General features: G+C 34.4%; 1 protein-coding gene across 9 annotated transcripts in view; it reads right to left on the minus strand.

Annotated features, from left to right (window-relative positions):
* GREB1L (GREB1 like retinoic acid receptor coactivator) overlaps nucleotides 1-24,970 on the minus strand; it is a 223,999-nt gene that overhangs the window by 117,959 nt on the left and 81,070 nt on the right. For 5 of the 9 annotated variants that reach the window (XM_025038616.1, XM_025038615.1, XM_025038610.1 and 2 more), the window contains exon 2: nucleotides 14,940-15,043. The exons of the other annotated variants lie outside the window; for them this stretch is intronic. The gene's annotated coding sequence lies outside the window, so the exon portion shown is untranslated. The remainder of the gene's footprint in view (nucleotides 1-14,939; nucleotides 15,044-24,970) is intronic. 9 annotated transcript variants of the gene reach the window in all.

A 24,970-nucleotide genomic window follows, 5' to 3' on the forward strand; every position in this document is an offset into this window, starting at 1 on the left:
TGTCTTTGGGCAAAAGGATAATTAAAAATGCAAGACCTAGATTTTCAAACTCATGTATTTCACACTCACTCACACACAAATAGACATCTTTTGTAGGTCAGGAGTTTTGTTACCTATATCCAAACACAAGATTACCCCATCTGGTCAACAAGGTCAAACTGCATTACTGCCAATGAAACTATATGACTCCACAAGGACCTTAATGATTTTTAAAAAAGGTCAGTAATCCAATTCCAATAGCTTCAGAGTCTAAAATTGCTAATTTTTTGGCCACGTGCTGCACACTTCACCTGCTAGTAATGACATTTTTGTATTTTCTTCTAATTACACTCAAAGCTAAGACCTTTGGCCCTGGGCCACAGACCCCTATTCAGGCTATACACATTCTCTTAAACGACCTGATCCTTTGTTGTCACTCTTACTCTTTCATCTATTATTTACACCCATAGAGAAGGAAGATACTCTACCATTTGTATAGCTTAAAGCTTCTAATCATCTTAATTTCTTTGCCTTTCAAACTATGGTCTTTTTCATAGGCGAATGCCAAAAAGTTTGACAAAATCATTTTTTTCAACCACAGTGCCCGCCCCGCCCCCCAACCCCTTCCCCTTTCCTACTCTCTGGCCAACCTCCTTCCTGTTCCTTCTCTTACACAGGAGGGATTTTACCAGTCAGGATTCACAAATTTGACTTTCACCAACAAAATTAATTTCTAAATATAATAAAAAATTTCTACCTTGTTCTGACAGATCAGTAACAATTATACATATTTTTCTTTCATCAAAGAGCCCATTAAATTAACTTAAAATCTGCCCCAGCCTCCATAAGGCACAGGCATAGAATTTTCAGAATTCCCTTGCAAAAATGTCAAAGAAGCTTCAGTATAAACAGTAATGATGTTAGTTATGTGGCTAAAACTCTTCAAACATTTTAATATCTACCCTTGCTCACAAGATAAAAAAGAAAATATAAAAAACTTTTAAAGATTAAAAATTTTTTTAATCTTGACATTTTAAAAAACTACTAATTCTCCAACCAGGAACACCTTGACATAAAACATTCCATATCACTGTAATTTACCAACAATTTCCTCAGACTTTTTTTGTTAATGTCCAAACATGTTTTGCAAATCCAAAGCACAGAATTGTTTACCATGATGCAGATGTCCCCCTTAGATCACGATAGCCACCAAAAGACTCTGATTTCCAAGTTGTTTATAAATGACATACAATCCATCTTTGCTTTCTTCCTCTATTGCTCAGCTTACTCTTGATTTCTAACAAACAGTATTTCCTTGTTGTCTGTCCTCTCTGCAGACCCTGAAGCCCCTTGTCTTTTCTTATTTTCACCATTTGCTTCAACCAGCAGTTCACTGGAGACCCATCCATCTTGTAATGCCTAAAGTGACAGATGCTCTCAGGAACCACCACACTGCTGAGTGAACAAAAGATAACATCACCTCTAGGAACTCGAGAGAGAAATACAACTGCAACCTTAAGACAGAGGCTGACTTGACAGACACTGGACCATAAACCTCTTCTAAGCGAAAAAGAAAACAATTGCCACACACACACACAAAATCTGACACAATCAAAGGCAGAAAAGAGTGATTATTTGTGGATTGCCTTTTCACTCTGCTGCTCACTTCCCACTCTCCACCGCCCATCCTCCACCCCTAACGCTTTTATATTGGGGCAATTCACTTGCCAAGAGGTAAGAGAAGTTCTTGGGAGAAAAAAGCCTTTCTCCAGTATCTTCTTTTATTCAACAATATTCAAAAGTGTAATTCATTCGCATGTGTGTCTCAGTTAATCTAAGGCTATAATACAGCATTCTTAAGCCTGACCAGTCTTGTTTGCATAAAGAAATATCTGGACTTAGAAATGCTGACTCAATTCTACTGTTGTGAAAGGCATATGCATGCTTTGCAAATTAAAAACACATTAGAAATTAAAAAGCAACGTGTGATACAATGTCAACAATATGTGTTGCTCATAAAAAAGGCTCATCATTCATTCATCAGACAACCTCCAACTTGGGTTAAAAAGATAGTTAACAAGAGGATTCTGGGAAGGACTACAGATCTCTTTTCTAACAAAGGAAAGGTCATTTTAACCTCTCCCAGCAACAAACTAATGACAGGGATGGTGTAGATGCAGGAGACTTGTCTTGATGCTATCTAGAGTTTTTTTTGGTTTTGTTACTTTAAGTATCTTACTTAAAATCATGCAGCAATAAGAAAATTTAAACTCTAGCATTTTATTTTAATTTTAATTCTCTAATTTATATAAATACAGTAAAGGGAAATTTTTTTAAAAAACTGACTTGGAAGGCAATTAAGAATATTGCGTGATCAATATCAATTATGGAGATTAACAACCCGTTTTTATAAAAGGTATAAAGCACCACAGAAGAAAATCTGTGCGGCAGCTAAATACATTATCATTTTTCAAACAAGGTAAATGACACAAATAACTGTTAAATCTAAAATAAAGAGCCAAATTCTCAAGAAAAGTTCTGTCAACCACATTTCTAACAAGAAACGTAAGCATTTACAATAGCATTTCTTTAATACAAATATTTAATTTTTCTTTAAAATTTTTGCACAAAAAGCCTTTAAGTTATAATTATTTTTCGTAGGAGTCACTAATGATTGATTCCTCTTATCCCCAATTTAATAAAAAAAAACTTAAAGATATTTTATCTCCTGTATTTGAAATAAATTTTCAACTTGATAAATCAACATGTCTCTTTCCTAACATTTTTAAGTGTTTCCCTATTTCCTCAAATACTTCAGCATATCTGTATAAATAAGACAGTTCAAATATTTCATAATCTCAAGAATTTTCAGGTTTTCATTTTTAATGCTGGCAAAACAGAATGCATACAAAATAATTAAGTGAAATATGTATAATTATATAACAATAGGAAAATGATTAAATAATTATAGGCTGCTTATCATTATATAAAGGGCTTGTTCTAATATGAACTTGATCTTTAACTAGACTTCATTAACACACTGATCCTAAGTAATCCCCAAAACTCCTGATCCAGAAGTAGCACATCTTTCAACACTCTCAAACTTTGACATTAAAACCAAGAAAGAGTCCTGACTTTAGAATGACAGTAACACTGCCAAAGGCTCAAAAAAGACCCAATTAAATGACCTACTATTAAACACAACAGGATTGATATGCATGCAGGAAAAGTACACCCCCGTGGAAAGTCTTATTGCCTGATTGATCAAAAACAAAACAAAACTTCTTTTTAAGGGCACCTTCCAGATCACAGTCAGTGCCAGAAATCCACACAGGAAAAAAAAAAAAATCCATCAAAATGAAACCCTAAAAGGGTTTACCCTTCACCATCCTATTTGCACTTCAAAACCCTATAAGTCCGTCAGTTAAACCCCAGGGCTGAACTATTTCAATAAGAGAGGTGGCCACTGGTGATTTATCTCCCATTTGGCCTCTGGACAGAGCTGTAATGTCTAAGAAGCTTCCCTTCACTGACAAACCCTCCCCCAAGTCTCAACGTTCATTTGTGCAGCTTTGGAACTGCAATACCTTATAAACAACTCATATGCCCCTTCCAATCAGATGGAAGAACAATCTGTAACTCAAGATTTGGGTACATTTTCTTGGCAATGGTTTCACAAAATGGAATGCTGCTGAGTAACCAGAGAGATGAAAATAGGTTAAATTTTGGGTTCTCTTTGTTATAAATTAAAGAAAAGAAGAAACTTCCCTAACGTCAACCTTTTTCTTCTCACATGTTAATTGTTGTCAGAACTTCTTAAACTTTTTCCAATCCATACTGTGATATTCATTACATTTTGAGCCGTATCAGGCGACTGCCTGCAGTGGTGTTCATCTAAATTTAAATCCTTGCATTGTAAAATATCTTAAGAAATCCAAAAAAGTGAAGATTTCACAGGTCACAGACTCCTGGGTCAAAAAGACCTTAAAAACAGATATCAGACCACTGACTCAACTGATTTATTTTACCCTTGTTATCAAATATGTACTATAACTATCATCACACACACTTGCATAATTCTTCTCTAATAAAATAAACACCAATATCAACAGTTATTTAAATTGAAATATAGGTCCCAGAAGTTATCAAATGTGAAACAAAGCAAAATAAATTATTCCTTAAGAATGGAAGATAATTTGTTGCAAAGAATGAATTCTCTATTTCAAAATTATGTTCATATGCTTACTAGTGTAAAAAGAGAATAAAAAACATATGCATCCTTTTCCTTACCTGTTCATTGTTTTTCTATCTTTGTTTAAATTAGAGAAGTTTGTTTTTCTTTTGATATATTCCATCTGAATGCCACATTAAGAACTTGCACTAAATGACTCCACTACAGTGAAGGCAGTTTTACCAGTTGAAATTTTTAAAGCTATTCCAGTTAACTTTATAAGTTTAGAGACTCCACAGGCAAATATTTCATTTAAACCTAATATTAGTTAAGAAGAGTATAAAATAATATAATTAGATATATGGCTGATAGCTAAAATACAAGAAATTTTTGTAAATTGAAAAGAATTATTTAGGTTTTTGAAGATATTTATCAATAAAAAATATATTTCTTCCATTAAAAAATGCATCACTTTTTTATAACTCATTAGCAAAGATTTTCTATTTTCAGAGTTCCAAATACCACAAATTTTAGAAAAATCAACCCTCACAGCAAATAACTTTATGAGTTGCTACTAGGTCGATGAACTTCAGATTTGTATTTGAGATACCATAAAAATTCAAACTGCATATATAAACCAGGAAAAATAGACAACTGAAAAAACTGAAAGGGCGTGAATTTTTATATCACTGAAACAAACTTTGGCACTAATAACAATATTCAGGAGAACAAACTTCTTAAGCTACTACATGATATTAAAAAAAAAGCTTTCCTCAAAGAATCAACAAGAATAATTGATCCACCACAGAGGAAACATTCAATCTTCATTAAATATTTATTCAGTGCAATAGGTTGTTAGGTCTATTTAGACCTCAAAGAAGAAATGGTTCCTGTCTGGTAAGAATCAGGTCTTGAGAGAATTGAATGGAGATGAGAAGCAGTTCCTCAAGTCATGACACTGTATTTCAAAATAATGATGCTAAAACTGAAGATGTGCTATAAAATGTATATTACTACTTTGAAGTCTGATACAAAGAAAGTGATACTTAAGACTGTTAATTTTAACAAGGTTTGACAGGATAAGCAATTGATTTCTTATTAATGAAGCACAATAAAATTTGGATGTTCAAGATCTACAGTTACTGACTCTTCTATTCTGCAACCACAGGCAAGACACCTATTTTCTCTGGACCTGCTTCCTTATCCATAAAATGGGGGATAAAAAAAATAATATGTTTTTAGATAAAAACACAGTGGTGGTGAGGGTGGGGAAGAGGTCACATTCACAATAGCAACAACAAAAATAATAACCAGGAATCATCTTAATGACATATGTATGATAACATCATTTTTTAAATTGCCAAACTTTATCTAGGTGATTTAATTGAAAATTTACACAGTCAGAGAAATATGCTGGATTTCTTAAAGAGAAGCTTCATCTTTGTAAAAATATCTGTTTCTCAAATAATAAAGTTAATGCAATTCCAATCAAAATATCAGAATTTTTGGAGAATATTATAAAAACACTCACAAATTCATAAGAAAGATCAAAGAAAACATGAGGAAAAAAGCTTTTCAAAAAAGGTTGTAAAAGGAGGTGAATCAAAATAAAATTTAAATTATATTATGAAGAAAGAGCTTTTGGTCATTAATTCATGTCACAGAATCCAACGAACATTTTTCAATTCTCATCTAACATGCTCTCTTGGTAGATTTCTTGAAACTCCCTTTCCTTCTACTAGATTTCATCTCACAACTTTTCTGGTTTTCCCCCTTCCCTATACTGCTTTTCAATTTCCTTTGCACTCCATAATACACTGCCCAGAAATGAAATGTTGGAGTTCCGTAGGATTTAGTTTGTGCTAAGCATCTTCCAAGATGGCCCCAGTGATTCTCGCCTCCTGTGTAATCCCATCCCACCCTGAATCAGGACTGACTTGCGTGATCAATAAAATACTGAACAATTGACAGTGTGTGATTTTCAAGGTCATAAAAGATATTGCCATTTCTCCTTGCCTCTTGGATCACTTGCTCTGAGAGGAGGCAGTTACTGTGCTGTAAAGACACTCAAGCGACTCTATGGAGAGATCCTTATAGGTAGGAACTGAGGCCTCCTGCCAGAAGCCAGCACCAACTTGCCTTATTGCTTTCTTTACCTACTCTCTGGCACCCTTCAATCGCTTCCCTGCATTACAGTGCAAATATAATCATGTCAACTCTCTGCTAAAGCCCTTCATGGTTTTATATTGCTCTGAAGATAAAAATCAATAATGTAAATATCCCTGCCCATCTCTCCAGCCTTATTTTGCAATGTTCTCTTCCTAAATGCTATGTTCCACCGACACTGACCAACCTGTAAATGCTTATGTTCCCTCTGCCTATAATACCACCCATCCTATCTTTTACTTTTGCCTAGTTAAATCCCTTTCATACATTAGATCTCAACTCAAGCATTGCTCACCTGATCCTCTCAGCCCTTTGCTGAAAGCTCTCATAGAATCTTACTCATCTCTGTCCTAACATTCACTGAGCTATGTAATTTGTATCATCAACTGATAAGTTTGTCTATTAAATTCTAAGCTAAACAAAGGTAGGAACTATGTATTTCTGTTTTCCCTATTATTGAAATCACAGAAACTATTGTGGTGCCCTCCTACACAGCAGGCACTCAAAAATATTGTTTGAATATTTAATATTTAATTTAAAATGTAGAGCTGGCACAAAAATGAGAAGCTCCTTGGTGACAGCCCCCAAATACTTTATTATCTGTAAGAATTATTATATGACAATTGAGACATTATAAAACAATAAAGGGAAGAATAAATTATTCATTTAATGACACTGAAATAAAGGTCAACAATTTAAAAAGTAACAGCTCATAAACAAGTTATATTAAACATTAAAAATAAATTCCAGAGAGAAAAAAGATTAAGTATCAAGATTTCTTATGACATCGGGGTGAGAAATTAGTTTTCTAAGCCTAGAAATCACAAAGGATGAGACTGACAGATTTAACTAGTGAAAATACAAAACTTCTGTATATCTGTTACTATCTGAAACAAAAGAATCAGCTAAGAAAAATGTTTCTAGCTAGAGTTAATGACTACTATAATTATAATAAAATAAAACATTAATTCCCCCACACCTGGGAACAACTTAATAGTCTATCAACAGGGAAACAGTTAAGCATGTTCTAGTAACAGTATAAGTTTGTCTATTAAATTCTAAGCTAAACAAAGGTAGGAACTATGTATTTCTGTTTTCCCTATTATTGAAATCACAGAAACTATTGTGGTGCCCTCCTACACAGCAGGCACTCAAAAATATTGTTTGAATATTTAATATTTAATTTAAAATGTAGAGCTGGCACAAAAATGAGAAGCTCCTTGGTGACAGCCCCCAAATACTTTATTATCTGTAAGAATTATTATATGACAATTGAGACATTATAAAACAATAAAGGGAAGAATAAATTATTCATTTAATGACACTGAAATAAAGGTCAACAATTTAAAAAGTAACAGCTCATAAACAAGTTATATTAAACATTAAAAATAAATTCCAGAGAGAAAAAAGATTAAGTATCAAGATTTCTTATGACATCGGGGTGAGAAATTAGTTTTCTAAGCCTAGAAATCACAAAGGATGAGACTGACAGATTTAACTAGTGAAAATACAAAACTTCTGTATATCTGTTACTATCTGAAACAAAAGAATCAGCTAAGAAAAATGTTTCTAGCTAGAGTTAATGACTACTATAATTATAATAAAATAAAACATTAATTCCCCCACACCTGGGAACAACTTAATAGTCTATCAACAGGGAAACAGTTAAGCATGTTCTAGTAACAGTAATAACCACTACCATCTATTGAGTATCTACCATGTACCTCACATATGCTGTCTCATCTAACTGTCACAAATCCACAATGGAATACTATGGAGCTGTAAGAGGTATACTTTTGACACAGTAATATATTCACTATATATGAAATGGAAAATGTTATAAAACAATATGGTTTTATACATAAAACACTATATAACATACGGCATGGTGACTATAATTAATACCATATTGTATATTTGAAAGAGTCTAAGGCAGTAAACTTAAAAGTTCTCATCACAAGAAAAAACAGATTTTGTAACTATGTATGGTGATGGATATCGCCTAGACTTATTGTGGTAATAATTTTGCAATGTATACAAATATCGAGTCATTGTGTTATACACCTGAAACTAATATATTATATGTTAATCATACTTCAATTAAAAAACCAAATCAATATGGTCCCATTTCTATAAGAAAAAATACATAAATAATCTGGAAAGATAAGGGGATAAATCCAAACTGTGATATAAATCACAAAACAGTGGGTGATGTGATTACAGAATGGAATTTTTTTCTTTTATGCTTATCTTTATTTTCCAATTTTCTACAATGGAGTACTCACATTGCAAACTTAATTAAGTCCTTTATCTTATTATTATTATCATCATCATTACTAATTACTATCTTTATTGATTTTGAATATTTGATAGTTGTGAAACACTGACTTTCTACTTTTGACAAGCAATACCTTTTCACATTGTAAGTTTATTATAGGTAAATGTAGTGATAAATACAGTTTATGCATGTCATATAGTAAAGACTACAAATAAATACAACTTACTTTTAATACCCCTGCAGATATCATTTTTACTATTATAAGCCAATGAATTTTTAACTTTATTTATAATAGCTTGCTTATGTGGAGCTTTGAAAAAATTTTCCATGAAAATATAAAAAGTAGCCTAAACTTTTAACTTAAGATAAACACAAATTTCACAAACTAGGGTTTGAAAACTTTCATTAATTATCTCTATACTTACTCTATACTTCAAACTTACCTCCAAGCATACTCCAATATAAAACCTGTTCCTATCAATTTGATTTTATTGCTGTTCCCTACAAATAAGCTCACACCCATCTCTGTGCCTTTGTTCAAATTGTCTCACTCCTCACTTATTCTTTCAGCCAGTCTTAATCCTTTGCTTACTTTGCTCACTTTTATTTTTATTATAACCCCACAACACCTAGCACCATTCTGAATGTACAGCTGGCACTTAAGAAATATTGATATCACAAATATTTTCAAAGTAAAACTTACTGATATTGAATCAGTATGGAAACTGTGCCTCTGTAGGTATTTAAAATAGAATATTTCTATTTAAGGATTAAAAAATTTCTTCCTCTTATTTTTTGGAGTAGATAATATATTTACCTGATTAAAAATCTAGCATTGGAAAAGAATATGTAGTAAAACCTGTCTCTTCAACCTTTGCCCCACAGTCTCCTGTCACAGGAAGCCACTTTTGTTAGTTTTTAAAATATATATACATATATATACTTAAGATTTAAAAAATGCATACATAAGTAAAGATGAGTCAAACACATTCATTCTTTTGGACCTTGCTTTTTTAAGTTAAAAAATATTTTGGAGAGCTCTCTATATAAGCACACAAAGATCGTCCTCATTCTTTTTTATGGCTTCAGATAATTCCCTGGCATATATATATACCATGTTTATTTTAAACTAGTCCCTTAATGATGTACACTTAGTTTCCAATCATTGTCATTATTCAAGACTTTGTAATAATCAACCCTGCATTAACTGATACATATTAACTTAGCACTTGTTGAATTCCTAGAAGTGAAATTGCTGGGTCAAAGGATAAATGCAGTTTTAATTTTGTTAAATATTGCCAATCTGCCCTGTTTTTGTTTTGTTTTAGCAGACACAAAGCAGTCTTCATTTCTTCCACATATCAGAAACATTTGCAATTACAGTTCAGCTTCTCTAAGGTCTACGTCAAGCAGGAAAATGCCAAGAGTATAGAAAAATGGGCTGGAGGGAATTCTGGTTATGAATCACTTACTAAGTGAGGAATGAACTAAAGGTTGAACCAATTTACACTGCCATTAGCAATTTATGTATCCTGTACCTTCAATAGTGTAGGATATTACCTACGTTTGGATTTTTGTCAACATGACAGATTAAAATAATATCTCAATGTAGTTTTAATTTGCATTTTTCTTACTATAAATGAAATTAAATATCTTTTCAAGTGTTTAAAAGTTCTTGAATTTTCTTCTCTGACATGTCCAGTCGTTATTCATTTTTTCTATTTGGTTGTTGGTATTATAGTTGATTTGTAAGAGCTCTTTATATATTAAGGAATTTGTCCTTTGTATATGAGATGAGTTGCAATGGTTTCACCATTTGCCATTTTGCCTTTTGAATTTGTTTATGGTGTTTGTTTCTATTTTTCCATTTATCAAGTTTAAAAATGTTAATAAGCTGTTATAGAAACACAGAAGTCATCTTACCTGCTTAATTAAAGAATCTACATAAACCAGTGTTATATTTCCTAGAGGCACTAAGAAAGCAAAGGAGTGGATTATAGGGGAAGAGAGGTAAGAAATAAAATTTATTTAAATAAATAGAATCCTCATTTTTTTCACATTAAAAAGAAATTCTTAAGCTTTTTAGTTTATTGATAATTTTGTGAGGGAAACAATAGATATATTTTTACCACACACACACACACACACACACACACACACACACACACACACCCCCCCCAAAACAAGAGAGGAGGAGGAGAATGTACAAGGTGGATTTGAAGCAGACAGTTGGAGCCTGAGATGAAAATTTTGCTTCAGTATCTTCTAATCCTTGAAGGAAGATGAGGACCACCTTTTGAACCATTCTTTTTTTCTAGATTTTGGACTTTAAATTAGTGGAAGGGCTACATACCTATGGGAGAGGGGAAGGACTCCAGGCAACAGTGTCAAATATGTTTTTTTTTCCCAAACAAGAATGTTTATGGATTTTTGTCCCCCGTACCCAAAATTCCCACTACCAACCCTTCCTTCACTTTTTATTATGTTCTATCTTTCTTTAGTCATCACCTGAAAATGATAAGAGCCAATCAGTTGTTTATTATTCTTGTTGGTGACTCCTATATCTATATCATTGGCTATAAAGTCTTTTCTGAGTTGCTGGTCTCCTCTCAACCTCAATATGTCAATTCAATATGTCCAAAAGAAAACTTGTTATTATTAGAGCAAAAGCTATTTCTATTTTCTGGTTTCATCATTTTCATTTCACCTAGAAAGTACTGTGAACTGTGCTAAGAGGGATAATAAAGGCAGGCAGTCCATATCTCAAAGAGATCCAATCTAGAGGTAAAGACAGATCTGTGAATACGTAAATATATACTATAAGTAGGAACAAAATACTATAAAAGCACAGAGAATGTAGTGATTCTGTCTAGAGAAATAAAGAAGATATTGGAGAAGAGCTGACATTTGGATGGCTTTAACGGATTCATCAGACAGAACTGGGAAGACCTCACACCAGTGGAACAGAATGTCAAAAGTATGGTGTATTTTAGAAACACTGCAAGTTCATTGTTGGGGGTTGGGAGTTGAGTGACAAGAGAATAAAAAAGTAGGTTGAGGCCAGTCTGTAAGGGACCTTATATGCCAAATTGGGAGTCTGAATTTAATACTAGAAGAAGAAAGCCAATGGAAGTTTTCAAAAAAGAAATTAACAATCAGATTTTTGAAAAATAGAAGTTAACTCCAGGGGTACTATGAAAGTTGAATTAGAGACCAAAGTTTTCTGTAAGAATCTAAGAAGAGGTGATGAGACTGCACATCATCAGCGAGGAAGGAACTGAGAAGAGAAGCCCTTTTCGTAGGTAGTTAGAAATTCAGGACTTGAGCTCTGGAGTCAGGACTGAACAAACAGACTCTGGAGGCAGACGGCTGCCACACAGAGAGTGGATATTGGTATTGGTGAGATTACCTAAGGATTGCCTCAGTGGAGAAAGTATGTAGAGTTAGAGGGTCAAGGGGGACACTGTCATTGGAGAGTCAAACAAAGGAATAGGAAAACCAAGTAAAGCAGATGGAAAGGGAGCAGTAGGAGAAGCAGGAAGGAAACCAGGAACCAATGGGCTTGTGAAAGTCAAGAGACAATAGTTTAAAGAAATGGGAGGTGGTCAACAGTTTCAATAGGTAAGAGAGATCAAATAGGATCAAGAATGAAAATGTGCCATGGCATGTAGTAAGTACTCTTTTCAAGAAGTGTGGTGAATTAGGATGGAAATAAGTTGGTAGCTGTAGGAAAGGTAAAATAACAGGAAAGCATAATTAGAAGGAGGAATGCTTATAGGATAAGGTTATTCCCTCAGAGAAAAGGGAGAGGTGATGGCACAGAAGAAAGGAGATGATTAACGGAATAATGTCCCAAGGGGGTAAAGAAGAGAGAGAAAGAAAGGATCGAAGCTGCATATCGATGGCAGAAGCACAAGGTAAGAGCCTGAGTCCCTGATGATAACAGAGATGCTTTATTAGCCTTAGACAACTGCCTCCAAACTTTATGGAATTGGGAAAGAAATAAACTTACTTGCTATTTGGTGTTTCTTGTCATTTCCAGACAAATGTAATCCTAACTAATACAGGAGAGAAGGGTATTGAAAAATAAGCAAGCACCTCTCTGAAATAGCACAGTATGTTCAGAAGACAGGACCAATCTGGCATTACCAGACTACCACATGGAGTCCTGGTGAGGGACCATCTTGCCTGCATGGTGTAGTTATGGTAAGGTTAAGATGATGACTCGACCTGAGAAATACCTAGAATTAAATCATCAGGAATTGGCGATTAATGACATGGGCAAGTGATTCGGGATGACGCCTAGATCTCTACCTTGCATTGCTTTTCTCTCTCCCCACTGTTAGTACTTCAGTTCAGAAATGCCATTACCTCGTATATTCATTCAACAAATAAATATTTATTGAGTGCCTTCTCTTTGTCAGGTCCTGCAGATACTATGGTAAACAAGCTAGAAATGGTCTTTGCCCTCAAAGATCTTAGAGATATCTGTGCTAAAAGCTTCATATGTGATATCTCATTAATCCTCAGAACATCGTTTAAGTATTATTATTGTCCCCATTTTTCAGATGAGGCAATCCAGTCTTAGAAAGTTTAATGATTTTCTCAAGGTCACACAGCTAGGTGATAAATGGTGTTGCCAGGAATCAGACACAGATCCATCTTACTCAAAGCACGTTTTTAATCACTTGACTATATTATCTCTTGTGCAATTACATACAATGTATTAAATACTATGATAAGGGGTATAGTTTGCATTATTGCAGCTTCCTAACTGGACATTCTTTCTGCATTTGGCATGTTCCAGCCAGAACAGTTTTTCTAAAATGCAAATTCCAAACTGGAGAGGATGGTGGTACTTTCTCTGATTAAGGGTACTCTGAGGAGGAAAGATGATGCATTCAGGTTTTAGGTATATTGATTTTGAGATGGCTATGAAATATCCAAATGGAAATATCCAGCAGTAATTAGATAGACAAATCTGAAGCATAGGGGGAAGCAGGGCTGGAGACAAAGCACTTGGGTTCACTAGTTCTTAGAGGTCAGCTGAAGTTAAGGGAATTACTGGGACTCTTTAGGGGCTTCTAGAAGTGACAAGAGCACCCTGCTGAGAAAAAGGCAGTTGGATACAGGCTTGAAGAGAAGGAAGTAGATTTGGAATAATTGATCAGAGAAAAAGGAGAGGGATTCAGCAAGGGCAGTCAAAGATATAATCAAGTTGTATTTAGGGTTAAGGACAAGAATTTACAGTGATATCAATCTGTGTGGCCAAGAGATTTTTTCCAGTAGCAATACTACTAGTTCTTTTCCTTTCTCCCAGTCTGATTTAAGGCCTAGCTGTGAGTTCTCAAAGTACTTTAAATTTACTTTTGACCTACTACTGAACACGTGACCTATCAGGTTCTATTTAAGTCCATCTCCCTTTGGACTTTGAAATCCTCAAGAAGTTTTTTGAGATTTTGAGAACTTGCGTTTTTTATTGTTTTTATTCCCAGCAACTTGCACAGCAAATTTGTATACTTGTTTTATCTCCCAGTGAAACTGTAGTCTCTGAGATCAAGAGCTGTGACTTTGCACAGTTTTGCAGAAGCATCATCTCAGTTCAATGTCTCGTGCACAGTATGTCCTCATTAAACATTTGTAGGGTTGAGCTGACTTTAATCTGAAAGCTACAATGCAGAAACTGATCAACAATCTAATACTACCTAGAAATTATTTTTAAGTTTTTAGACTGGAATAAGAGGTAATTAGGATACTACCACCCTCATATGTGCCTTTTTGTCTTCAGAGTTTGGGCCCTACTGGCAGCTCTACAGGCTCTGTTACTACAGATGAGCTACTGAGCATTTCTGGGCCTCTGAGTCCTTGTTAGTAAAACTCAAGGATTGGACCTGATAATTGCTAATGTCCCTTCTCATTCTAAAATCCAAAGATCCCATGACACCTGGAAAACCTTTAATCCACACCTGAGAACCATTGCCTTATAAAGTGCAATTAAAACATGGGCTCCTTGTTTCACTATTATAAAATAGGCAAATAAATCCTCTCTATATAAAACTGGGTTATAATCTGCAAAGCATATTACTTTAAAAATTAAGGTACTGACACTTCATATTTAATTACTAATTTGACTGATGGTTAAAGCATTTTATCACATACAAGTTTGTTTTTCAATGGTAGGTTTACCCAAAAATCACATGAAAGGGCACCATAATTCACTTTGGTAGTAAAAAAGAGCATAAAGCTAGAAGAATATGAAACATCATCTTGGATCTCATATATACATACTAAGGCAACATTTTCCTTTTCTTTTAGATGAGAAATCAAAGAGTGTAAGTGACTTACTCAAGACTATAGAAGTATGAGGCGGCAAGGCTGGTACTAGAGTCCAAGGCTCCTAGTCATATACTTTCTTTTTTTTCTAAACAACCAAATTGGTCAAAAATCTCCTGAAAGAAAAAAGATAAAGGTGAAATGCCAATTGGCTGAGTTTAAACAGAGACTCTACTTTGTTATTTCCAGGTTCAATAATAAACAATTCTAATGATTAGAATAAAGGGCTAGCAAATGAAACATTCTGACTCCAAAACAAAAATATTTGTATTTTTTCATCACATATAGTAAATCAATTGTAAGAATTAAAGTAAATGGAAAACAGTGAGAGTTAGCAAATCCTAAACACAACTTTCCTTCACTCTTTTGGAAGACAGATTGAAAAAAACAAAACAAAATCCCTGTGGCTCCCTTCATTAGTAGCCAGGGTGGTGAGTCCCACTGTAAATCCCACTTAAAAAGCCTCATGGCTACCTGCAGAGCCTAGGAGTACCAATCACATTAGCGAAGACACCAGATGACCAAAGGAAGCCATGAAGGTCTGGGAAAGCTGGTAAACAAAAGACAGCATTCCAAATGAATGCCATTGCTAGAGTCTGCATTGTAAAATGACTGGATTTCAGAACCCTAAAGCAGATTAGCTTAAGGCAACAAAAGATTCAAATAAGATACAAAGAACTCATTCTGACACATTACGAAATTGTCTTCATTAGATCATTAGGTGCTTAAATGTAATTATTAAAAAATAATAATAATTCTCCGAAATTGTGTTTGAAGCAGTGAGGTCTAGAAGAACAGAGACCTAAAAATGGTTCTTGAATACATGTTCACAACTAAAATTCAACACACTGGCCTTTTTCCCTTTTAATTTCCATGACATTTTAAAGGCCTGTAATGACTTTAAAATTTGTTGTATACATCATTTCAATTTCATCATTATGCTCATGAGGGCTACTTTAAGTACCAACCAGAAAAACTCAGATCTCTGCAACTGTGATTTTTCTTCCACATTGGTGTCTCATTTACAAAGAAAATGAGTAACACTTTTGGGTATGAATTGCCCAAATGAAAAGAAGCAAAACATTAGGCCATGGTATAATTTCTACCACTTCATATGCTTGTTTTGCTTTTGTTGCAAGGTCTAAACTTAAATACAATTTAGATATATAAATTTGAAAATACTATCATGTGGAAAAGGCTGAGATTTGCTATTTAATTTTGGGGTTTTTTTGGGCCAGCAGAAGGGAGGAGTTAGAGAATTATGTTAAATAAATTTAATAACTGCCAATATCGTTTGCCAGTTTTATTCACTAAGGCAGTAGTCCCCAACCTTTTTGGCACCAGGGACTGGTGCTCCTATGAGAATCTAATGCCTGATGATCTGAGGTAGAGCTGAGGCAGTGATGCTAGCACTGGGGAGAGGGCTGAAAATATAGATGAAGCCTTGTTAGCTCGCCCAATGCTCACCTCCTGCTGTGTGGCTGGGTTCCAACAGGCCACTGACTGAGGTCCCCAGCTTGGGAGTTGGGGACCCCCGCACTAAGGTATCCTTGTTGTTAAGCCTAATGCCAATGTAAAACAGAACTAATTAATCATCGAAAGTCCTCTAGAAGAAATGGTCACTGACAATATGTATAATATTAGATCAAATGGCCTTCTACTCAACATTTTCAGGTATACAGACCATCAATCATTCTGAAAATTTACAAATGTATTTAGAGACCCCCTCCATCAGTAGTAGCAGATAAAGCGGATGGGCAAAAATGGTTCTGATAATTTAAATAGTCCTAAAAGTTAAAGCCAAATTGAGGTATAATAATGAGAACATTTCCCTAAATTTTTTTCTGAAAATTAATTTCTCATCATAGTTCCTGAGTTTTGTTTGATTATAATTATCATCCCTCACCAAGAACAAAAGTACTTTAATTCTCATTTTCCCTTCAAGAGATACTCCCATTGTTTTGTCAAACCCTAATAGGGTCATAAGCAAGCTCGCAGTAACACAGAAGGAAACAGTTTACACCTAATGGGCTGATGTCACCTGGGGCCTTCCAGCCAGGTGATAACTTTGACTTCATTTGTGTTCAAGTGGAAAAACACTGGAAAAGTTTAATGAGTCTGAACTCTGAAAAGCTTTTTGGCTTTACCAGTCCTCTAGGTTTACAATGATATAATAATAAAATTATAATAAGGTTAAAATTTTTATAATATTTATTTTAAAAATATAAGTCAGCCACCCTAATTTGACAGAAGAAAAGGAATTATGGAGATAAAGGGTCTTGTAACTGAGCCACACTTCAAGTTGGCTGGACTCATCACCCAACGAACTCTCAGCTGAAGAAACCCTTGTCAGAGCTGTGGCCTCTCTGGCTTTTTCAGTTTTACCACATAAACAATGGCAGAAATATCTCTATCAAGTCAGTAACAGTGTATTTTCTCAGATAGCTCCTTATTTTCTGACTGCATACATGGAGTGTCTCCTTCCATAGTCTCATTATTCCTTCCCTCTCTTCTTGGTAGCCAAGAGGCAGGACCAAGAATGGTCTGACCTGTGCTACCATAGAAAATAGGCAGTGTGGCGAGTAATAAATCTGATTCATATTATGCTCTACTACTTTACAATCATATGGTGTGAGGCTAGTTATCTGTAAAATGGGGGGAAAATCTCCTAGATAGTTATAGTAGATAATGTATGCAAAGCACCTGGCATATGTTAGCCATAAAATCAATGTTATACTCTTCTTTATATAAATCCATAACTGTAGGAAGCATAACGCATTTATAGTTTATAGAGTTCTTGCATGCATATTATCTCATTTAATCTTAATAAGATTACCATACTCATAAGCAGCCAAGTACTCTGACTCCAGAACCACTATTCTTTCTATTGTGCTGCTATGTGAGGAACTATGGCTGTGGAGACCGCATTATATTCCTATATCATCAGTTCCTGTGGGTGGGGTTGGGGAACAGGGCTGACCTGGCCGGGATCTCAGAAGCATGCAAAGGAAGTAAAAAAAAACAGATATACAATCAAATGAACCCATATCACTTAATTGGGCAACTGCCAGAGGAATAAGCTACCTTTGGGGTTCATCAATGAAGGGTCCTTTACTGATTAAAAAAAAGGCAACAAGAGTAAAAATGAAATAATTATAATGTCCTAGGTTCTAGTTCTTTATAAGAATGATGCAGTAACTTTAGGTTGGTCAAAAAAAAGAAAACATACCTACAAAATATTATCTTTGTCTAAGGTTGAGAAAGGTTTCCTGTCATTAGATGCAAACAACATTTAAATTAACCAAAATTTTTTAACAACATCTCAGAACTATCCTGGGAGCTCTGATACATGTTACTTCATTTAATCTTCACAATAACATTCTGAATATCAATACATAATATTATATTCATTACATGAGAATACAGACTCCAAAAGATTGAGTGACTTGTTTGAGAAAGGTTATGTGCTGAGATTCAAACCTAGACCTTTTAAATGCTATATGTTACGTTTTTCAAGCTAAGTCATACTATGTTCTGTACAGTAATAGAAAAGAATATGTGAAATAGTCCAAACTAAAATCATAGCTGTTATTTAAAAATCAATAGAGAGAACAAATGTTAAGTTGGTTAAACATGAATTTACTTATACAAATTGTGAAAATTCCTAAAGACTATTTCTGAAGACAGAATGACATACAAAAAGAATTGATTTAGATTTGAAAACAAGTTTTTAACATTATTCCTGGTCTATTACAGAAGTCAAACTAAAAGAAAATGGGATTTATACCTTACTCTTATATGATTCTATATAAGTAAATTTTAACTTACTATTGGCACACTTTTAAACTTTAAATTTTCTAAGATAGATTTAAAACTTAACAGAGAATGAGAGTTTTTCATCCTGAAATAAAATCTTCACTCTCTGTTATAATCTTTTATTCTATTACCTGCCTCGGGAAAATTTTTGTTGATAAGCAAAATATAAGGAATGTCCTAATGGAGTTAGGTCTGTGGACCAATAGCATAAGTTGGAAGACAAAGTGCTCTTTATTTTTGGATAAAAAGTGAAGAAAACAAGGAGAATCCTAGAAAGAAACAGCATGAAGAAAGAAGTGATCACAGTTATAGAGAGAAATAATCGACAGTCAGGTGAGGTCAAGTAGGTCAGTTCTGCTGACCTGGGTGCCCAGAGAGGCTCTGAATGTCACTCATGCTGGTCAGATGGTGATGGTGGTGGTGGTAGAAAATGCTGAACGATAAATCAGGAGTCACAGTGAGGAAGAAAAGAATGGATGCTACTGTTTGTTTTAGCAACTGTTACAGCATTTGCTATATGTCACCTGCATATAACAAAATAGAAAATCTGGTTGGAATTACTACTGATTTTTCCTGATGAATCCTGTGTGGCCACTGAGGTAGCCTTTGAACTCAGAATCATTTAGATCAGTGTCTCTCACAAAATTTAGTTCAAAGACTGCATCAGAATCGCCGGAAGAACATGTTTACCGTGTAGATTCCTTATTCTCTCTTTCAGAGGTTTATGAGTTACTGGTTCTAGGGAAGGAGTCAGGAATTTGCATTTTGAATACCACAAAAAGGGCTATTAGATTTAGTAACCTTAAACCCCAGATGTTTCTACTACATTAGAATTTGAAAACCACTTTTTAGATTAAAAAAATAAATTAAAATTGTGTATAATTTTAATTAAACAAGATGCTTATTTGTAACAATTAGCCAAACATTATTAAAAAGAAATAAATAAACTTGACAGTCTGATCCCAGGACTAGGTACTTGGCTGCTCTGTGCTTCAATCTCCTCCTTTGGAAAATGGAAACAATTCAATAATGGTACCTACTAAGCCCCTTGCCATTCTGTGATGATGTTCCAAGGAGGTACCTAAGAGCACAAGAGAGTTAGGAAAGAACATTCTGCCATGACAACAGCAACTTGCTCCTGGGACGAGCATCATATCTACCTCCCACCACAGCGTGGGTGCCTGTGGCATCTGTCCTTCACCTGTTCCTTTCAGAGTGGGCCTAGCGAGGAACTAGAGTACTAAAAAATATTAAACATTGTTTATCAACGAGGTTTTTAACTGTAAAACCTAAAGAATCAATCAATCAATTGGAGCACTAAAACAAAAGAATTCCAACAGCTTCCTGAGAAATATTGTTCTCATAAAAGTCATTAAGATGACATTATGCTTAGAATCCAAAGTAAAAAACCCAACTCCTCTAGATTTTGTATTCTACTTTTCCCCAACAAATGGCTTCTAACCAAGTTTTAAGTAATGATAACTGAATTCTACAATACATGAAGGTGTGTTTCTTCATATCCATATTGCAGAATGCTCAACTACGTAATAAGAGGCATTTAGTCTGTAAAATTCTGAGATAAAAGTGGCTGCAAATGATACTATTTCATGGAAAAGTTAGACCAAAAAGTTGCAATATTATTAAATACCAATTATTGAAATATTTCATTAGAGAACAAATGCCAGAAGAAAGTTCTGAGAAGTCTGCGAAGATAAATTTTGATGACTAGCAGTATCCTGGTGGTTCGTAAGTGTCAGTGTGCCTCAGAAATCACGGTACTGCTGTCAGTAGCATTCTGCTCTAGGTTGCCAAAGCTGGTCCATGCCATAAAGGGAAATAAATTTAAAAATTAGTCACATTCAGTGGAACTCATGCACACAAATAAGTATAATCTGACTCAAGGTAAGGGGTACCCATTAGAATTTGATTGCTTATTCAAGTTTTCTGGCTGTATCACTCATTAGGTCCTGTTGCTTTCTGACTAACAGATATGCGGAATGCTGGGTCAAACTTCGTCTGATGTCATTCCCAATTTTAGGGCTTTATTTTGTTTGTTTCTCTGTAATGATGTTCTTGGACCATTAAAGCATTCAGGGTTTTTCCTTATTATAGTTACACAAGTGACTTTACAGAAGGAAGGAAGACACCTGATTCACACGACCAGGCATAGCAAAGGCAGCATGTGAACTTTCAACAAAAGAGGAAGCTTTGTACCAGATGTGAAGAAGTTAAGTTTATTTTTCCATTTAGCTTGTTTATTTAAGTAAGAAGGAAGGAGAGAGCGGCTGCTTCCCATTCCAAACTGCTCAGGGAATGACCTTTTTTCCTTTCTTTTTAAATGAACGAAGTTGGCTATTGCAGTTTCCAGAGGGATCTGGAAAGGAACCAAGTCACTAATGATTACCTTTCATCCATAGCTAGTTTAACCTTTGAAACCTGCCAATCAACAGAAAAGACCAAGAGGGAAAGTCAGTGTAGACTTGCCCATCTAGCATTTTCTCACTGTTTAGATGGAAAACAATTTATTAAGGAAATTATTTTAAGAAATGTGGAGCAATTATAGAAACTATAATCAAGGTCTTCCTAAGATTCATTTAACAGCTAAGAAACTTTCAAGCCTTAGGTTAGTTTATTTTCTTTTAATTATTGTGTATAAGAAGCAGAACGACAGAGCTTTTACATTTAAAACAACATAACCAAAGGAAAACATCTTTTGTTCTCGATTCATCTATCTTCTCACATTATTTTGGTCTGACACACCATTTGTTTCTAGACTGAAGATCTTCTTGGTATACGTCCAAAGACACACACTATCTTTTTCACAAATTGTTGAAACATTCTTCTTAATGCTGAAGCTATTATATGCTAGTAGTATATAATATAAAATATACCTCAAAACAATCATTGGTGTTTCACTCATGTATTCATTATCAAAAGGGCCAGGCTACAAAATATTAAATGACCTTACTCTATTATTCATTTACACATCCATTTTTAAAAACGCATACCTCCTCTTCCCTAGTAACATCCCCTCATCCGCTTCTTACAGGAAAAGAGAGAACTCCATCACTAAGATTAATGGAGCATTGGTAACATATTTTAGGTACAAATGACCCACTTTTATGTTCTGCCAAAACAATTCAGCAAGAGTTTAAAAAGAAGAAACACTGAAGTTCTTTTCCACTGAATTCATGCAGCTGGTGGTGATAAATTGATTGTTCTCTTCTAATGGCAGGGTCAGAAAGACAAAGAGAAAAGCATTTTCTATAACTGGCTATATTTTTTATTAATTAGTAAATGGTTTATTTTCTTCAAATATTCTGTCATTGAGATGAATTACCTCCAGTTTTAATTAAAGCCCTCTCAAAAGTTAATTCATTATGCTAAGAGTGCAAGAATGGCATAACGGGATGATTTTTATTTCAGGTAGACAAAATACAAAATGTCCCCTCTTTATAAAGAAGAAAAGGATTGCATCTACTCCAAGACTTTTATTTTCTGAAATTGTTTCTTAAAAACTTTATGTTTCATGAAAATCATCATTTTATTATCTTCAAAACACAAACTGAAAATAGAATTGGTAATGTATCAAATTTCAGATCTTGCACGAATCACAAGAATCCTAAATTTTGAACTTAAACCTGTTCACCTAAGTATCGCAATCAAATGTGAATTAAAATAAGACTCACTTCTTTGGTCTTGGCTATGACTCTCACGAAGGTCTAAATCCTGCCCTACAATTATTACATTTACTGCAAAACTTACAATTACTAACATCAACTAATACTTAATGCTTGGTTTAAAGAATTTTTTCCATGAAATCTAGCAGTTGAGTTTTATTTTGTGTAGCTACCATTTCATAGCAGTAGTGCTGGTGAGACAGGAAAGATAGGCTAGGATGATCACTGCAAGTTTATTTTTAAGGCTCGAGTGTAAAAGTATGCCTCTGGTGATACATATTCACAGAACCACTACAATAATACATTAAATATAGTATTAATATTTGATACAATTAGTAAATGAACACATTTGTGTGTGTACATGTGTGTGCATGCAAACGTATGTACAATAACGAATACTTCCAGACATCAGACTCTGGAAAAACCTCAACTACCTAGCCTAGAACCATTCAAGTACCTGGAAATAAGAGAAGAATACATTTTTACAGCGAAGTAATGAAAAAAATGTGATTGATTTGTATTTTAGGTACAGGCTTACCTTCAGGTACATAAAGCAAAACAGCAGTTTACCAGCAATATGACACACAGATTTGGGGGAGAAGTGATAATACATTTAAAAGAAAGAATCTCCATATTTACAAAAAGTAGGCAGTAAAAATAAAAGTATGGCTGTTTAGTCCACTTAGTGCAGGAACAAACAGCCCTGCACTCAATATTTCAGCAGTCACTGAGGACACGTCATTGTATTTCAGTGTAGTACTACAGCAGATCTTTATAATTAGGACCCCGGGTCAGTTAATGTGCATTACTAAAAGATAGAATATTAATATATTATATAGAAAGATCTTTCACTGAAATAATAATTTTTTTAAGTTTTAAGGCTTCAGTTATTTGGAAAATAAAATTATTTAAAACAACTTACTATTGTTATGTTTTATGAAATGTATTTTGTCTCTAACTCTCAAAGCTTTTTCTCAATACTGATCTGTTAAGTTCAGAGAGGTTGTGCACAATGTAAATATGTTAAATATAATCACTATTTATACCTAGATTAAAGTACAGTTAAAAGTTGAATTTTTTAAGGATACCTTTTCAGATTTGAGAATTATTTGCCTTGTTAAAAACTGTGTACAGTAATCTGCTGTACAAGTTTTTGGTTGTACTCTCGTTTCTCTTCTTCTACATTGTTATAACAAGATACCATTCCTGCACTGTAATAAGTTACCATCTATACTACTATTATGGTTTTTTAAAATCTGATGCACCAACTCAGGTTTTAAAGCCTCTCAAGAGATTTGCATGAGGAACAGGAGGAGTTACTGGAACCAAAAATTCCTGATTCATTAATTACTCGTTGAACATCACAATGTCATGGATGTAATCCACCTGTTTTGGAGGATGCTGGGAAGACAACAGAATAAGAAGATTTCAGAGTAACTGAAATCTTTAACTCTCTTTCTTTGAAAATCTTCTGTCACAAGTCAGAAGGATAATGTCTCTTTTCACCCAATGAGAAAGCTGTTCTCACACGAGCATAATTAATCTCTGACACCATGACAAAGAAATTCCTTAAAAGGATTTCTCCGATTTCCTCTCAAGACAGAAGATTGTCTTTATCCATCATCTGTTCTTCCTGATCCCTTCTTTTTGAATATCCACATCAGCAGAATTGTCCATCAGAAGAGACAGCAGGAGGGAAATCTCTGCATGATTGATAGGGCCCCAATGCTCTGCAGGCCTATTTAAGTGCAAGCATCTATTGTTGTGAACTTACTTTACAGCAGTTAAACAAATATAATAGTCACCAATTCAACCATTGTGAAGCTTAGACTTGACTAAAACTAGGAAGTGAATTTGCTAATGACAAGGCACTAATTTTGAAGCCAGATAAAAACTGAAGATAAGTTAACCTGATGTCTCCTCAGAAAAAAGAAAATTCTCAAAGCTATGCAACAGTATATGTATATTAGAGAGTGTTATATACCATACTGTATACAAAAGATTGATATGTTTTATCCTAACTCACTCAATACTTCTTACCTAACTTATAGATATCTGGGGGAAAAAACCCCAAAACTACATATTACCATCCAAAAATATCAAATGTGTCATAGAAAAAAGTGCTACCAACACTCCCTTAAAATTTTTTTTTTTTCAGACTCATCATAGTGAAGTTTTTTCAAAAAGAGGTTCAGGTATGTCTATGTGCTCATAATCCCATGTGTGAAACAAAACAAAACAAAGCAAAGCAAAACAAAAAAAAAAAAACACAAAGGCCTTTTGAGACTCCTTGTGAGAACCTGCCTCTTTCTTGGGTGGAAGGAATGAACCAGAGGACTGTAGGTCAGTTTCAAGTGGAGGAGCAAAGCATCCTGAGCAAAGGCCCAATCCACAGAAAATGCAGACCTGGCTCCACTTTCAAAGCTATCTACACAAAATAGAAACAGATCTAGAAATCTCACTAAAGCTATATTAAGAACACACCCAATATCAACATAGAGTTACAGCATGCTCTGTGTTCTTTATAGATGCTGCCAAAAAAGGCCA

The sequence above is a fragment of the Pteropus alecto genome, unplaced genomic scaffold (assembly GCF_000325575.1).
Source record: "Pteropus alecto unplaced genomic scaffold, ASM32557v1 scaffold146, whole genome shotgun sequence".
Lineage (NCBI taxonomy): Eukaryota > Metazoa > Chordata > Mammalia > Chiroptera > Pteropodidae > Pteropus > Pteropus alecto.